Raw genomic sequence first — 19,529 nt, 5'->3', positions numbered from 1 at the left:
TGACAAGAAATCACAGTCATTTAAAGGCAGACGGGATCACCATAATAATCTTCAGTCTTCTAAACTCGTTCTTTTTATTCGTGAATCGTCATAATTTTTCTTTGTTCTTGCTGTCATTTGATGATTTTGATTCATTTCTGAAGACTTTTACAACAACAGGGTTGAGGATTTGACATACAACAAGAAGTATCATCGACCATATAGTTGCAGACGGGATCATATTTAAACATCATACAATACATGTAACGAACGTACAATATAAAATATTAAACATTACAATAAAGAATAATTCTACAATACTACGATAATAGATGACATAGTGACCACAAATACCTGTAAACAGCTGTGATGTCTTCTTTGACAAGAAATCACAGTCATTTAAAGGCAGACGGGATCATCATAATATCTTCAGTTTTCTAAACTCTTTCTTTTTATTCGTATATCGTCATAATTCTTCTTGTTTCTTGCTGTCGTTTGATGATTTTGATACATTTCTGAAGACATTTACAACAACAGGGTTGAGGATTTGACATACAACAAGAAGTATCCTCGACCATATAGTTGCAGACGGGATCATATTTAAACATCATACAATACATGTAACGAACGTACAATATAAAATATTAAACATTACAATAAAGAATAATTCTACAATACTACGATAATAGATGACATAGTGACCACAAATACCTGTAAACAGCTGTGATGTCTTCTTTGACAAGAAATCACAGTCATTTAAAGGCAGACGGGATCATCATAATATCTTCAGTTTTCTAAACTCTTTCTTTTTATTCGTGTATCGTCATAATTCTTCTTTGTTCTTGCTGTCGTTTGATGATTTTGATACATTTCTGAAGACTTTTACAACAACAGGGTTGAGGATTTGATATACAACAAGAAGTATCATCGACCATTTATAGTTGCAGACAGGAACATATTTACACATACAATACATCTAACGAGCAAAATGATTACAATAAAGAATACTCCTACAATACCTACTACGATAAAAGATGACATAGTGACCACAAATACCTGTAAACAGCTGTGATGTCTTCTTTGACAAGAAATCACAGTCATTTAAAGGCAGACGGGGTCATCATAATAATCTTCAGTCTTCTAAACATTTCTGAAGCCTTTCACAACTTCAGGGTAGAAGAGTTGATATACAACAAAAAGTATCATGAACCATGTAGTTGTAGACGAGATCATATTTTTATTATTCACACAACATACAAATTAAACAATATAAAATACCATTTGCAATAATGATAACATACATTTCCTAATACATTATTGGAATTCTATAAAATTCCTAGGAAAAGTATACATTTCCTAGGACAGGTGCGTATTAAAAAATCTTTGAAGCAATATTTTATACATTTCCTAAATGGCTTTGAAATAGTATACAATTCCTGGAATTCAATGTGCGTTCCCTTCGTACATTTCCTATAACATACACACCACATACAGTAGTGTAAGTATGATAGTTACTCGAATGCCTTTCTCTTTAGTTTACTATGTGGTAATTTTGATTTGAATATATTCTTCATTGACCATTATTTATTCCAGCTTATTTTTATCCTTCTCTCTACTTCTTCAGGAGTTGAGTCTTGAAAAGATACATTTTGTCCAAGATAAATATATACTGGTCATCACAAAAATCGGCCCACCTACGTTTTACAGGAAACCTCGTTTCTACTGACACAATCATGGTACCCCAACAATATTGGTGTTATTTGAAAGCTTAATAAATATCCTTAAAGAAAAACACATTTCATTTCTTAATAAACGATTGACATAGGTATACAATAAATCTGACTTGAAAAAAGACCTCACTTTGGGCTCACCACTGGGATCAATCAGACCAATTTTTATGGTTATAAAACCAAATAATGATCTCACGTGTCCTCTTTAACAGATGGATAGCGATTAATCCCAATTTAACAGTTTTATAGCCATAAAAGTTGGCTCAAGCGTAACTACCTATATTTTGAAGAAGTGACTCTGGATTCTTCTACAGACACATTTTTGGGTTAAAAACCTTTCCTTTAATGAAATGAAGCTTAGAACTAGGCTTTTAAATGGTGCCAATATTGGTGGGAAGTGGGGATGCATACGTTTGAAAATGCTTGTCGCGGGAGGGTCGATTTTTGTGATGACCAGTGTAGTTAGTTATTTACTTATTTGACCGGCTGATTCTGACCTTCAGTCAGTGCTATCTCCGTTCTGTTTGTCATCAGACATGCCTTGTCAGGATTCATCTGTAGTCCGCTTTATCGGCTTTTTTCGTCAAGCGTGCTAACCATGTATTGTAGGTCTTGGTGGTTGTTGCTAAGCAATACGATATCATCCGCAAATCGGCAGGACAACATGGCGGATCTGGCCAGCCCGACCTGGACGAGGCTCGCCAACGACCGAAAATGCTGGCAAAAGATGGAGGAGGCCTACACTCGTAAATGGGTGCCTAAGATAAATGCATGTTAACTGTAAGGAAGTACTGAATGATTAAATAATAAAAGTCTAAATATAAATGTAATAGTGAAGCATAAGAGTAGGCGCTCACCGTTGATTTTTAGTTGGCCGATAGTTGTGCTCGATTTTAAATTGTATGAAGAATCGGCCAAATCGAATCGGCGTAGTGTGCGCACTCCCATACATGCCCATACTGATCAACTGCCCGACTAAACTATCGGCCGACGAAAAATCAACGGTGTGCGCCTACTCTAAATAACGTAACCTACCGTAACCGTAATCAAGAAACCTAATGTAAATTGAATAATCTTGAATCTTAGGAATAAATGGCTTATTTATTTATTTATATTTTTCTTGCGACCGTACACAAAGATATTTGAACATCGTGAGCAGACAAGTTCTAAAAATCTTCAAGCAATCTTAGAATAGAATAGAATAGAATAGAATAGAATAGAATAGAATATTTTTTTATTTGAAAGAAAGACATACAAGCAAAAACATAGATACACAATGAAGGAGATACACAAATTAATGTACAGATAGCTGCTTGTGCCCCTCTGACAAAAAGGCACCCGCTCAGCATACATCAAGACCGCGCCAGGGCTTGTCTCGAAACTGATTTTCAGCGGGGGCCCTCTGTTGTCAGTAGGGGGGCGCAATGTATAGAAAAAGAAGAAGAAAAACAGGGCAATCATACAGTAAACAAACAGTAGAGTAAACAAACAAAAAACACCATAACAATTAAATTTACATTGAAATTCAATTTTATTAAAATTAGATTTTAATTATTCATTTACATAACCAAAACATTTATTTAAAATTAAAATTATTGACTTTTAAACATTCACATTCAAAATTAATGATTACCTAATTAAATTAAAAATTAAAACACATTTGTTACGTACGCCTAATCTATGAAGATCGCTGCATCGACGCTGACCCAGTTTACCCAAATCAACATTGCAACTGCACTATGGACCGCGAGGAGCAGCATCAGCAAAATGCGCCTCTCATGACGACAGCGGCGACGTTTCATTAATTTTACTAATTATTTTATAATCATATTCGTTTCATACTTCGAGACGGTATCACTAGGCTAGGCTAATTTTAGTTTAATTGTAATATCTTTCTTTTAAATTAAATTTAATTAAATAAAGTTTGCTTTTTCTTGGTACCTCCGGTTGCAGCTAACGAAATTGGCGCAGTCGGTAGGATATTCGTGGTTAGGCCCGGGTCGCGTATGAAGATTTCCGTTCACCGAGCCCTCCGAGTGGCTATCAAGTCGCGCTTCGAATATCCGAACCTACGGGAGCTGCAGTCCAGAGGTGAATCAAGCCATCGATTCGTCCAGAAGAAAGCAATGATGTAAGTCCTTGAATCTTTCAAGTCCTCACCTTCCTAATCCTAATTATATTAAACTTGATTAAGTTAAGTTCATTTTACGTCGATAATGAAATAGTAATAGTGTACAAGTTCCCAATCTTTACTCCTTATACATACGACCTAATATACAAATTATCTATTGTCCCTAATGTAAATCACGAAATCCTTGTTCCATCATCCCCATTCCTAGCTATCCATGAGAAAGATTTCAAGCACATAGAGGCTGAATGCCCGAAGACCAACAAATGGTTCTTATGTGAAGAAACACGAAGTCTCCAAAGCCAAACTTCAGCCCAATTACTGTCACACTAAATCAACCAGCATAAGAACAACGAGACGACCGCCACTACGTCATCAACTTCCCTACTTCTACGAAGGTACATCTGTCCTGCGGGCAAGATCTTTCAACATCAACAAGGAGTATCGAGGCAGCTATCTCGCAATCATCCCACACAAATTCCACATGGAAACATCTCAGTTGACCATCTCCAACCTCAAAGATCGACTGAAAGGACATGTGCTGACAATCACGAATCTACCGAAGGAACCAGAGTACGATATTTCTACAGTCAAACTAAACTCTATGAATCTGGATCATCTTCTCACCACCAACATGAAGATTTCCCAGCATCCAAAGTTAAATCTTGAGAAGAACGTAGATTACAGTATATACCATACTACCATCCCATTGTACATGGTATTAATCGGTGCATCTGTACTCATCAGCGTCATACTATACAACAAGTACTACAAGAAATTAGACTCTGTCTAGAGCCAACCAAGGGAAACTCAGACACAAAGGACAATATACGCTGTACCAGAGCCAAAGACAAGGACAAGCCAACCCCCACCTCAATTCACTACGAAATTCTTCGGTGGTGGCTGTTCTTCGGGGGGAGGTGTTACGTACGCCTAATCTATGAAGATCGCTGCATCGACGCTGACCCAGTTTACCCAAATCAACATTGCAACTGCACTATGGACCGCGAGGAGCAGCATCAGCAAAATGCGCCTCTCATGACGACAGCGGCGACGTTTCATTAATTTTACTAATTATTTTATAATCATATTCGTTTCATACTTCGAGACGGTATCACTAGGCTAGGCTAATTTTAGTTTAATTGTAATATCTTTCTTTTAAATTAAATTTAATTAAATAAAGTTTGCTTTTTCTTGGAACCTCCGGTTGCAGCTAACGAAATTCATTTCAATATAATGCAAATTAAAATAAGAATTAAAATAATAATAAAAAGAAAAAAAATACAAATTACAATAGTTAAATGAAAAGACACCATTATTTACATGTGGCCATAACCATAAAGTCACAAGTTAGTTATGCAATGTCAATGCCAGAAAAAAGATTGAAAGAGTAAAAAAAAAACTGTCAGTGGATCGACATGTGCACGACCTGTGAGAAATTGCCACGTAAATTAGGTTATCTTCTTATTAGATCTTCTTCTTCTTCTCTTCTCTGAGGGCTGTGGTTCTTCTGCCTCTGACGTTCATAATGACCACGTTTGCTATTATATTAATTGTGGTTTCATTATAAATAAGAATACCACCATCATTATAATAGCAGCCGGGATCACCAACTCTTCTCTTCTTTCTTTGGACGATTTGTTTCCAAGTTCTTCATCACCATCATCATTATCTCAGCCATAGGACGTCCACTACTGAAAATAAGACTCACGCAAGCAACATAGAAAGCATTGGGGAAGGCCTATGTTCAGCAGTGGATGTCCAAGTTCTTAATGTTAGGAAATACTTTAAAGTTATGATGAAAAATACACACATACAACATTATAAAAAACAATGCAGTATAATCAAAAATATCACTCACACAATATTTTATACAAACTACTTTGCCTGGCCCATTCCCATTTTATTTGGGGTCGGCCCTCGGCGTCATGCGTCTCCAGGCGGCTCGGTCTTGGGTTGTCTTACTGTTAACTTGGGCTTCTTTAAGGTCGTTATTGATTACGGACATCCATGTTATTCGGGGTCTTCCTCGTCCGCGGGGCTTAGTTTGGATGTCTAGCACTTTTCTGGTCATATGGTCGGGTGGTCGCCTCATGACGTGTCCGTACCACCGCAGACGGCTCTCCTGCAATATAGCTGGGATAGGTCTCACTTTGAAGGTGCCTCTTATGTGTGTGTTTCTTACATGGTCCAGCCTAGTTACACCACCTGCCCATCTGAGCATCTTCATCTCAGCGCAGTGCAATTGGTTTTCATACATTCCATTTCATTATGTAACATCTAATGTACCACATTCTGCATATAAATAATTTGAATTTGAATACTGCTTTTTGATCGGCCAACATTCGGCTCCGTATGTCATGGCTGGTCTGACGGCTGCTCTGTATACTCGTCCCTTTATGCGCACGGGCATTCGGGTATCGCATAGCACGCCGGATAGTTCTCTCCATTTCATCCACCCAGTATTTATGCGATGGGTGACATCAGTGCCTATTGACGCATTATTACTGATCACTGACCCTAGGTATTTGAAATGAATGTACACAAAGATATTTGAACATCATGAGCACACAAGTTCTAAAAATCTTCAAGCAATCTCCTTCTTCTCTTCTCTGAGGGCTGTGGTTCTTCTGCCTCTGACGTTCATAGTGACCACTTTTGCTATTAAATTAAGGTGCTTTCATTATAAATAAGAATACCACCATCATTATAATAGCAGCCGGGATCACCAACTCTTCTCTTCTTTCTTTGGACGATTTGTTTCCAAGTTCTTCATCACAATCACAATCATCATCAGCCAGCTCAGCCATAGGACGTCCACTGCTGAAAATAAGACTACCCCAAGCAACATAGAAAGCATTGGGGGAGGCCTATGTTCAGCAGTGGACGTCCAAGTTTTTAATGTTAGGAAATACTTTAAAGTTAAGATGAAATATACACACATACAACATTATAAAAATCAATGCACTATTATCAAAAATATCAGTCACACAATATTTTATACAAAAGATGAAAAATTAAACCACAATAATTAATACCAAAGCAAATAAAGCCAAAGCTTGTGAACCCCAAACCCAAAATCGGAACTTAATGATCGTCCAACGTTTTATCCTAAGTTGGGAGTATGTACGCTGACAAACGTTCAGATTGTATGAAATGGTCCGACCACAAATGCCTTTAGACAGCTGTGATATCTTCATTGACAACCAGTAATCACAGTCATTTAAAGGCAGACGGGATCATAATTACTATCTTCAGTCTTCTAAATTCTTTCTTTTTATTCATGTCTCAAAAGAAACAGAGTATCCAAACCGTGTTCAGTACTGATTTCTTTTTTGGTTGTTCAAGTTTTCTTTTTCTTCTGGATACTACAGATGATCACTTTCTAATATTTAAAATACATTATGGATGGTTAAGGTGTACACGGGAAGTTACAGGAGATTTTCTTGTCCAGCCGTAGGAAACGATCCATTCTAAACGATTTTGCACTCTGCCCACTCCCATTGATCCTTTATTTCTCTAATCAGCACTTGAGAATCTGTATTTTTCTCGTTCACAGCAATTGCTTCTGCGCAATGTGCAGGTTTTCTGGATTTTTAACCGCTTCTTTAGCGTTAACCTTTTTACAGTACGCCTCCTTAGTTCGTTCCGTGCCCACCCTCCTCTTTTCTAATCCGGGCTTGGGACCGGCAATGGCAGAGTTACAAGGTGTTAAATTATCATTACAGCTTAAAATAAACAGATTTCAGTCAAATTATGAACTTCGTTTTTTGATAGTGAAGCTAGAAATCACAGTCATGTAAAGGCAGACGGGATCATCATTTAATATCTTCATTCTTATAAAATCTTCCATTACGTTCTTGGATCGTCATTATCTTCTTTATTCTTGCAGCTGCTTGATGAAGTTGAAGTACGTAATGAGCACCTAAGCTAATACAGGACTGTCTTTCTTGATAAAAAACAAGAAGAGTCAATCATGTAGTTAGCAAACGGGGTCATAATAACACATCATACATCTACCGAGAATAAAATATAACAAACCTTAACTACAATAATACTTTTTAATCAAAGTAACCTTTAAACAGCAGAAATATGAACAAATGAGTTCGTCACATAAAGAAGACAATAATTGATAATGTTAAAAATACGAGCACTTAATGTTAATAGTAACAAATTGGTGATATCTTGAGGAATTAGTTGATTGTGATGAGATAGTGACCACAAACGCCTTCACACGTCCGTAAGATCATTGACAACTAGAAATCACAGTCATGTAAAGGCAGACGGGATCATCATAATTATCTTCATTCTTCTAAAACCTTCTTTCAGGTTCATGCGTCGGTTGATTGCAAGAAGTCATTAACTAGCAGAAACATGATTTCGAGAAATAGCTTAATGAAGTTTGGAGAGACAAAAAGCCATTTAAAAAAAAATATGTAATAGGTAGCGCCGCAATGAAAATGCCGATATATAAAAATAAGTCTTATTATTATTATTATTGGTTTTGGGCCTTCATTTGCGCCATCTCGACCAGGTTTGATCTATTGTGGCAGCCCTTGTCTTTAGAGTTCACTGCTTAGTCCCGTTGAGTCTATAAATTTCCAGATTCTTTGGAGCGTGATATCTGCTATCTCATCCGGGTGCATGATGTGTCGCCCGAGATGGATACTTCTTTTGCTCATAAGCGGGCCGCATGAGCAAAGAACATGCATGGCCGTTTCTTCTTCTGTGTGGCAGAATCTGCACAGAGTTTCCTCAGTCATGTTCATGTTTGATTTGTGTTTGTTTAGTTTGCAGTGGCCGGTTAGTATTCTAGTCACTGCACAGGCTTTGTATCTTTTGAACTTTAGCAGTTCCTTAGTTACTTTGTTGCTATATCCCTGAATGAGTGCTTTTGAGTGTTTTTGTCCCGATGTAGACTTCCACCACTCAATAGCCTCTTGTTTGCAGAGGGCGGTTAGTAGCGTGGTGGCTCGTTGTTTGGTGATGCCACAGAACGGTTCTACGCCGATTTGAGGGTTATTGGCTCCATCTCTGGCGAGTTCATCTGCTACTTCATTTCCTTCTATATTCGAATGTCCTGGTACCCATGTAAGCGTTACTTTGTTGGTATTTCCCAGTGCATTCAGTGTCTCGGTGCATGTTTGCACCAATTTTGACGTGTATTCGAAGGCCAGCAGTGCTGCTTGGCTGTCTGAGTTGATGTAGATGTGTTGATCCCGGAGCCTCCTTTCCAAGTTTATCTCTGCACATTTGTTTATGGCAAAGACCTCGGCTTGGAAGATTGAGGCTTCAGTCCCCATGTTTAGGCTAACTTTGAGCTTAGGCCTCTCTCCGTAGATCCCGCAACCTACATCATTTTCCTTTTTGGATCCGTCCGTGTACCAGACGTGACTACCTTCCTTAAATGACATTTGGCCTTCTAGCCATTTGTCTCTAGGAGGTAATGTTTACGGAATATAGTTTGGTGAAGTTACATTCCGTATGCATGTCGTCACTGGGCATGCACACAAGTTTGTTTTCAAGTACTGATTCCTTGAGTCTTATCAGATTTTGAGAAGCCCATCTGACTTTCGTGCGGGTGCAGATTCTATATGTGCTCTGCTTGGCTTCTTTTTGCACATGCATATGCAGTGGTATAAGATCCAGCAGAGCATTTAATGCAGCCCCTGGTGTCGTTGATAGTGCTCCGGTTGCTGTGATGCAGGCTAGCCGTTGTAGGCTGCTCAGTTTCTGTATTGTTGTCACTTGGTTGACTTTGCTGCACCAGACGGCAGAGGCATAGGTTATTATAGGTCTCACGACCGCTGTGTACAGCCATAGGGCGATTGCGGGTTTTAGTCCCCATCTTGACCCTGCCATTCGACAACAACTCCACAGAGCCATTTTGGCTTTTTGAATGATGTTGTTTAGGTGCGAATTCCAAGTAAGCTTTTGGTCAAAAGTTACCCCTAGATACTTGGTTTCGCTTGAGAAAGGAAGAGTTTTTCCGTTTAACTGCAGATTTGCAAATTTTTCCAGTTTTCTCTTCCTCGTGAATGGTATTATCACTGTTTTATCCGCATTAATAGATAATTCGTTTTCTCTACACCACCTACTTATGGTGTTGAGAGCGCCTTGCATTAGACTTGAAATTGTGCTCAGGCAGGGACCTCTGATGATAACCACTAGGTCATCAGCATAGCCTTGAGTATCATAGTCTTTTTCTGCCATCTTAGTAAGAAGTTGATCTACTGCTAGTGTCCATAAAAGTGGGGATAGTACGCCTCCTTGTGGACATCCTCTTATGGCAAGAAATTCAAGCTTTGCAGCATTGAGGGTTATGTTTACTACTCGGTTGGAGAGCATGTTTTTTACCCATCTGATGGTGCTTATATCAATCCCTTTTGCCTCCATTCCTTTTAGAATGGTTTCTATAGGGGTATTGTCAAATGCACCTTCAACATCGAGAAAAGCACATAGGGCCGTTTGCTTATCCTCTAGGGATTTTTGCACCTTATCGACCAGATCGAGCAGGGCTGTTTCAGTAGATTTTCCCTTTTGGTATGCATGTTGGTTGATGCTTAGTGGTCTCTTCACTGAATATTTGGCTCTAATATGCTGGTCTATTATCCTTTCCATGGCCTTCATCAGGAAGGATGTCAGACTTATGGGTCTGAAGGATTTGGGTTGTGAGTAGTCCCTTTTCCCCGTTTTGGGTATAAAACGAACTTTGACCCAATTCCATGGTTCTGGTATAATACCCCAGGCGTAACTTGCTCTGAATATTTTTACCAGATGCGGGAGAAGTAAGTTATTACCTTTTTGTAGAAGAGCAGGAAAGATGCCATCTTCTCCCGCTGATTTAAATGGTTTAAACTTTTCCAAAGCCCATCTAATCTGGTTAGGCCTAAAGATATTGGAGGCCTTATTCCAGTCTGAGCATTTAGCCCTATGGAGTTCATCATTCCTTTGGGTATTGCTTTGTGTATTGATTTGGTACGAACCCGGAAAGTGTGAAGACCTAAGGAGATCTAGAGTCTCCATCTCGGTGTTCGTAAATGAGTTATCTGGCTTCTTTAGTAGTCCAAGATAGTTGTTTGGGGTCTTAGCGAGGATTTTGTGAATTCTTGCTCCTTTGTTAGTTTGTGCAATTTCTTCACAGAAGCGTCGCCAAGAGGCTCTTTTGGCTTTTCTGATTTGTTTGTTATATTCTGTTAGGGCCTTTCCGTACTTGTCCCAGTCGCACGGTTTGGCACGGTTGAATATACGACGTGTGATGGCTCTGAGCTTTTCTAGCTTCTTGTTCCACCACATTGGTGATTTGTTAGATTTTACTTCTTTTTCGGGGCAGCTTCGTTCGTAGGCATTGATTATGCCATTATTGAGCATTTTGACCGCGGCATTAAGAGAGTCCGGTGTTTTGATAGTTTTGGGTATATCCTTTAGATTCTCACTGAGCAGGGTTATATACATATCCCAGGAGGTGTCTTTTGGATTTCTTACTCTTGGATATTGAGCTTCTACCAGCCCTGAAATATCAAAACGTATATGTCTATGATCAGACATTGAGTTCTCGCTGCTGACGTGCCATTTTGTTATACATTTTGACACATTTTCTGTTGCGAATGTTATATCTATTACTTCCTGTCTGGTTTTTGTTACGAATGTTGGCGTGTGGCCATTGTTCAGCACCTGTAGACAGTTAGATAGAAGAAAATCGGATAGTAACTCACCTCTTATGTTGGTATCCGAGCTTCCCCAGATGGTATGGTGGGCGTTAGCATCGCATCCCACTATCAGTTCCGACTTTTGTCTTCTAGAGTATTCTAGGACGTTAGTCAGTTCTTCAGTGGGATCTTGCTTATCTCCAGGAAGATATGCCGAGCAGAAGAGTACTTTGGACCTGTTCGGCCCTTTGACTTCTACGTACGCGGTGACAGTATCTTCGCTGCAAAGTTCTGGAACAGGTAAGAAGTTAGTATTTTTGTTAAACACGATACAAGCCCTAGGTTTGCGGCCTTTTTCGCATACAAGAATCTTACCAGCGTTGTTCAGACCGGCTACCATGGAGTCGGCGTTTATCCATGGTTCTTGAATGAGGGCGATGTCCAGGCCACCTTCGCTGAAGATCTTTTCTATGACCGCAGAGGCTGCGATAGCGTGGTGTAGGTTGGCCTGTAGTATCGCCATCCCCTTTGGGCGTTGAGGTTGGTGGGGACTATTGTGCTTGGGAGCCGCGGCGCCCTTGTGTGCCCCGCCGCCCTCGGTACGGTCCTCTGTGCTGCCCCCTTCCTCTGGGCGGATGTGCGCCCCTTGTGGTCCCCCTGTTGGGGGGAAACCGCGTCCGCGAAATAAGTCTTAGTAATCATTTTTAGTTACTGGCATTTCAAAATAACGTACACAGTATTTAAAACAATCAAAATATGAAGTTAATGTCTTTTGACTGACGGCCGTGTGGTGACGGCAGAGTAGAATACATTTGTCACCAACCCCTACTCTTCCCGCGGGTGTCGTAGGTGGCGACTTAGGGACTACATATCAAACAGAGAACGGGCAGCAGCGCTCTCTGAAAAACATCAATCTTTTAAACTGCGATCTCCAACCCGCCTGCCAAGCGTGGAGATTATGGCAAAACCCTCCAGTATAGTGGAGGAGGCTCATAGTCCAGCAGTGGACTGTAAAGGGCTGTTGATGATGATGATGACTGACGGCCAACTATAACAAACCAAGAAGTAATTACTTTTTACTTTATCGGATTACCGTGATACATGTTAAATCAAGTTAAATTACGTTTAAAATAATATAATAAACAATCATAATAACTAAATATTATTATGTATGACCTGTCATCTTCTGGGTCACATTCTAAACAAAAAATTCAGTCTCAAACAAAAATAATACAATCAATAAATTGAAACAAAATATCTTTGTAACATTATTAATTTGGCATAAAAAGTGTTTGGTATATTATTATAGCCCCTTATAAATAATACAATGTGAGTCACGATAGAGTGTACGAAAATAGACTACTACTAGACCTATTTTTATCGACAAAAGAGGTTTTTTTTTGTTTTTTATTTTTTATAATTTTTTTTCTTCAGATTACTGATTGCAAAGAAAACGTAATAACTTCTAAACTAAGAGGTATATCCCGTAAAAACAGTAATAAAACAGGCGATACTAAAAAAAATACATAAAATAGTCAGAAAATGCTAAAAAATAATAAAAAAAATATACTTTTTGAAAAAATAAATTAAATTTCATGATGTTGTATTTTGGAAACTGTAGTTTGTCTTTGAACGTTTGAATATTCAAACGTTCGTTACTGTATGTCTCGTACCTATGAGACATACGAGTAGATACCAGTCGTATTACATACCAGCGTTAAGAGTGTAGAGTTTACACTGCTCTGTCGGAACCTCTCGGTTATTCTTATTATTCTTTATGATCATTCTACTGTTTTTAAACTCTAGTAGGCTATGTCACAAGCTGCTCAAAATGCGTGTACTGACCCATTTGCGAAGTGGCCTAAACAATGGCCGCATAGCAGCAGGCAATCAAGATGTCATTAAAGAAATTGTCTTCCTGTAATGGAATTAACAGCATTGCTTGATAAGTACCTAGCTACCTACTTGCGTTTTTAACATTCACTTGATTGGACATTAAATCTATTTATGGTGACAATAAATCATAGAAACAATTAAAGCTTCACAAAGGAAGCCAACAAAGAAATATACTTACACAGTTAAGCAAGTTTAGGATAGGAATATTTATGTATAGGTATGGTTTTAAATAACTATCGTTATATCGTCCTTTCAATCTAATCTTGCCAACAGAAACAGTGCAGTGTGGATGACATAGTTTTCGCAACTACAGATGACATAATTTTGTAAATCTGTAGCTACGAATTCTTACATAACCGATGCTAATTGCTAGATAAAAATAGGGTATACACGAGCACAAAATAATCCTCCCTCAGACACTACCGTGTAGAAAATTTTCATGAAGAAAACATCTCATGTGTTGTCTTTTCTATGTCATCCACACTGCACTGTCTCTGTTGGTAAGATTAGATTGAAAGGACGATAGTTATTTGAAACCATACCTATACACAAATTTTCATATCCTAATCTTGCTTATCTGTGTAAGTATATTTCTTTGTTGGCTTCCTTTGTGAAGCGTTAATTGTTTCTATGATTTATTGTCACAATAAATAGATTGTGTAGTGTCTGAGGATAAATTTGTAAAAGTGACTAAAGTAATGTAAATTATTTGAAATGGCAACTTTTTTGGGCAGAAGTCAGTAAAGCACGTCATGTGTTTTATCACTAATTTGGGGCCAAAGTTTTTTACACAAAAAGTCATTATAAATCTTTATTAAGTTCTGGCAGTTAGTCAATCAAAACAGAGTGTGTATCGACTATGTTACGACACAAAATCATTAATGGACAATAATTACTTTAATGCTATAAAAATTGACGAAACTGGATTTATCAAGTTTTACAAAATTATATCTTCCAAAGTACGGCAGATATCCATTTGGTGATTTTTGCATAATATAGTATAAGTCGCGGCCAATATCGCCATGCTAGTATGGACACTTAATGACTTTTTGTAGTTAATGACTTCTTGCAATCAGTTGACGCATGGATCGTCATTATTTTCTTTATTCTTGCAGCTGCTTGAAGATGGTGAAGTACATAATGAACACATGCTAACTACATGACTACCCTGTCTTGATTAACAACAAGAAGCGGCAATAATGTACTCAACAGTAAAAATATGAGTATGTTAAAAATAACAAATTGGTAATACAGGGTGGCCCAGAAGAAAGTTCACTTTTGAAAATTTAAGGAAACGAAAACTGTAAATTTTTGTAGAACTTTAACTATCGTAATTTAAAGGAAATTTCATACAATTTATTTTTAAATGAACTTTCTTTTTTAAATTTGATCGTACATGTGATTCCCTTGACGTTTACAACATTCGGTCAACATACAGAAAACATTTTGGAAAACTTTCGTAAGAGTTACCTTGAAATGGATTCAGGATGGATGAATACTGCAGAGTTTTTGGATTTTTAGAGTACACTCTGCTCATAATGTAACCCCACAAAAAGAAGTCTGCTGGAATGAGATTAGGGCTTCTTTGTAGCAATGAGATTTCACCCCTGCTTAGTTGGTTTGTTGCATCGAAAGGATGATTAATTTTTGAGAGCGCTATACTGACATGCTGAAAAGCTTTTTGATTTCAAAGTGGCATATTTCACAAGGCTATGACAGGAGCACTTGGTTTCATCAAGATGAGGCTACGTGTCACAATTCAAATGAGAGCATTTAGATGGTAAGAGACATGTTCTCACAAAAAAATAATTTCAGGCAGGGGTGACATCTCTTGACCACCAGGAAGCCCTGATCTCACTTCAGAAAACTCTTTTTTGTGGCATTACCTTAAGAATAGAGTATACTTTTATATTCCAACAACCATGCAGCAACTGAAGCTGAACATTCGGCAAAAAATGGAAAATAGGTTTCGAAGTAATTCTAACGAACGCATTTCAAGATTTTGATGTATGTTGATCGAATGTTGTAAGCGTCAAGGAAATCTCCTGGACGATGTAATTTAATGAAGGTTTTAAAAATAAAGGATAGTGCCAGGGTCTGGACCAAGTGTTGCCCAGAATCAGCCCATAGTGCATTTTGATCCTCAGGCCTGTACTATTGTGTAAACCGAAGCGCACTGAAATCTATCCCTGGAGTTAAGAGAAAAAAAGAGTTTTGTTTTGAATTATTTACATACAAAATATCATCGATGTATACGTACTACGCATAAGATTTCGCGACTATGGTATTAAATAACACTCGCTATGTTGAACTAAACCATATTGCATCTGTACACGTTACTTTAGTGCGATTTAGACATTCTTTATAAACGATCTAGCGCTGTTTTAATTGTTTGGTAAGTTGACAGAAATTCATTATTTCCAAAAATGAATCAAGAAGTTTTAGTTCTCTATCCTTGCAAAAAATCCATTTATTGGTGTATTACAATCGATTATTGCAGTTATTGTAAGCTAAAACTTCTTGCTCCATTTTGGAAATAATTAATTTCTGTCAACTAACCAAACTACTGCAACAGCGCTTGATCGCTTATAAAGAATGTCGAAGTCGTACTAAAGTAAGGTGTACGGATGCAGTATGGTTAAGTTCAACATAGCGAGTGTTATTTAATGCCAAAATCGCGAAATATTATGCGTAGTACGTAAACATCGATGATATTTTGTATGTAAATATTTCAAAACAAAACTCTTTTTTTCTCTTAACTCCAGGGTTATATTTAAATGCGCTCCGGTTGACAAATTAGTATTGGCCTGAGGAACAAAATGCACTATGGTTTCATTCTGGGCAGCACTTGGTCCAACTTCCATACATGGATTGGCACTGTCCTTTCATTTTTTTTTATTGTAATGAATAAAGTTCTACAAAATTACACAAAATTTTTTTCCCTGAATTTTCAAAAGTGAATTTCTTTCTGGGCCACCCTGTATTATGACGAGGAATTACTTGATTGTGATGAGATAGTGACCACAAACGCCTTCACACGTCCGTAAGATCATTGACAACTAGAAATCACAGTCAGACGGGATCATCATAATTATCTTCATTCTTCTAAAATCTTCTTTTAGGTTCATGGATCGTCATTATTTTCTTTATTCTTGCAGCTGCTTGATGATGTTGAAGTACGTAATGACCACATGCTAACTACATGACTGCAACGTCTTGATAAACAACAAGAAGCGGCAATCATGTAGTCAGCAGTAGTCATAAATCTACCGAGAATCTATATACACCGTGTTACTTTGCATTCTTGCCATATTCACAGAGATAAAAGTAGGGAACAATACCTATTATTTAAGATAAACAAGAGACTCCCATAAAGAAAGTACACTAAGTTTTTAGTAAATTTGGTTTTTCAGTACAAATTGGAATAAACCAATTTTGTCTCGCACGTTCTACAGGTGCAATTGGAATAAACCTAGTGGGCGTGGCCTAGTTCTTATTAATCTGTGATGTTTTATGGCTCTGGGTACCAGCCTTTTTATCCAGTCATAATAATTATTTTAAATACTCTTCAGTTGATTTCAGATTTTCCTTTCTACTTTACGGGCTTATGACCGTCAAAAATACGTAATAATTATTAGGGTTTTAATTAATTTATAACATTGTTCCCTATTTTTGCAAATTAATAAATTAAGTATGAAATGAAATCACCTTATTCACAATTAATTATTTATTTATAAGTTCCTACTTACAAAGTTTACGTACTGCGAAGCAAATGTTCAAAGTGTCCTCCGTTCTAATGAAGGCACAGTCTAGCACGGCGAAGCGTTGGTATTTCGCTTTAGTTTTCACAACACATAAACGTTTTGTCTCACAGTTTCGCTGAAACAATCCTTTCATGTAACACGTTTACACTGTTTATCTCTTCTGCGCATACCAGTCGTTTCAAGTCACTCTTAGTCCATTGGTGTTAGGTCCGAGGGTCGTGGTGGCCAAGCTACTGGACCCCCTCGTCCAATCCACTGTTCACCAAACGTATTATTCGCGCATTTGACGTCCTTATTGTGAGGAAGCACCATCCTGCTGGTAGTAGAGCATTTGGTGTAACGCTATGGGTACGTCATCAAGCTTGTCGTCTACGTAAGACGTCTTGCAGACACTCCAAACACCATTTTGATAAATTATTCGTTGTTTGAATACACTTCAGTCATTTTTGTATTATTTATAACGTGATTTGTGATTGATGGATTTCTCAGTTTTTTACAAGTGTCAAAAAGACATTTTAAAGACAATAGATTGCAATAGATATTTAAAAATACAATAAAAAGTAAAAAAGTCTTCATCACCATCGCCAACAAGTGATGTGCATGCGTTACGATAATTAGTGATGTGTTTAACAGATTGTCGATAAAATAAAATATTCAAGATTAAAAAATCTAATTTTCGGGCATTATTTTTTTACGGATTTGTGTTCAGTATCAGTAATATAGTTACCTCTGTAAATATGGCAAGAATGCAAAGTAACACCCTGTATATGTTACGGCTAAAGATAGGTGTGAAAATAAACTTAAGATTAGCCGGCTAAACTTAAGTTTATCTTCGATGAGGTGTTAATGTTAGTTTCTTCTATCTTTAGCCGGCTAAACTTAAGTGTAACCGCAGGCCCTTGGCTAAAAATGTAGAAGGAAATGGAAAAGGAAACAATGTAATAATGTTTACTATTTTGACACGAAAACTTTATTAAAAAATAATCACTTTCATTACACGTAGGCACTTGAAATTTGGCAAGGACGTAGCTTAGGTACCGTAGAGGTGCACTAAGAAAGGAATTCCCGAAATTCCCACAGGAACGGGAATTAGCGTAAAAATTCTTTTGTATGAAAAATCTAAACCGCTTAAGTTAGAATCTTGAAATTTGGTGTGCAGGTACCTTAGTAAACTTAAAGCTTAGGTACAACAGGATAATGCAAAATTCCCACGAAAACGAGAATTAGCGGGAAAAAACATTTGTATGAAAAAATCTAAACCGATTAAGATAGACCCTTGAAATTTGGCATGCAGGTACCTTAGTAAATTTAAAGCTTAGTCACAACAGGATATTGCAAAACTCCCACGGCAACGGGTGTGAGCGGGAAAATCCTTTTGTATGAAAAATCTAAACCGCTTAAGTTAGACGCTTGAAATTTAGCATGCAGGTACCTTAGTAAACTTAAAGCTCAGTCACAACAGGATATTGCAAAATTCCCACGGAAACGGGAGTGAGCGGGAAAAAACTTTTGTATGAAAAAATCTAAACCGCGTAAGATAGATGAAGGGGGTAAAACGAGATCCGCGTAAGAAGTCGCGGGCGGCCGCTAGTAAAAATATATAACAAACCTTATCTACAATAATACTATATTAATAAAGTAACCTTTTAACAGCAGAAATTAATATGAATAAATGAGTACTTAGTCGGCCGTTTGGTGAAGTGGTTCGAAACGGACTACCTACCTACTATTCCGGAGGTAGCGGGGTTTCCCGCACAGTACAAACATTTGTGCATGAACATATTTGTTTGTATTGGACTGGGTGTTTTCTATGTATAATAAGTAGGTATGTATTTAAAAAAAAAGTATGTTTATATCCGTTGTATAGTACCCATAGTACAAGCTTTGCTTAGTTTGGGACTAGAAGCGCAGTGTAAAATGTCCAAGGATATTTATTTTATTTATTAGTAACTACGTCACATAAAGGAGACACTCGATAATGTTAAAAATACGAGTATGTTAATAGTAACAAATTGGTGATATCACGAGGAATTACTTGATTGTGATGAGATAGTGACCACAAACGCCTTCACACGTCCGTAAGATCATTGACAACTAGAAATCACAGTCATGTAAAGGCAGACGGGATCATCATAATTATCTTCATTCTTCTAAAATCTTCTTTTAGGTTCATGGATCGTCATTATTTTCTTTATTCTTGCAGCTGCTTGATGATGTTGAAGTACGTAATGACCACATGCTAACTACATGAATGCATCGTCTTGATAAACAACAAGAAGCGGCAATCATGTAGTCAGCAGTAGTCATAAATCTACCGAGAATAAAAATATATAACAAACCTTATCTACAATAATACTATATTAATAAAGTAACCTTTTAACAG

Source organism: Ostrinia nubilalis, chromosome Z (assembly GCF_963855985.1).
Source record: "Ostrinia nubilalis chromosome Z, ilOstNubi1.1, whole genome shotgun sequence".
Classification (NCBI taxonomy): domain Eukaryota; kingdom Metazoa; phylum Arthropoda; class Insecta; order Lepidoptera; family Crambidae; genus Ostrinia; species Ostrinia nubilalis.
The sequence above is the reverse complement of the archived record's forward strand: the minus strand, read 5'-3'. Positions refer to the sequence as shown.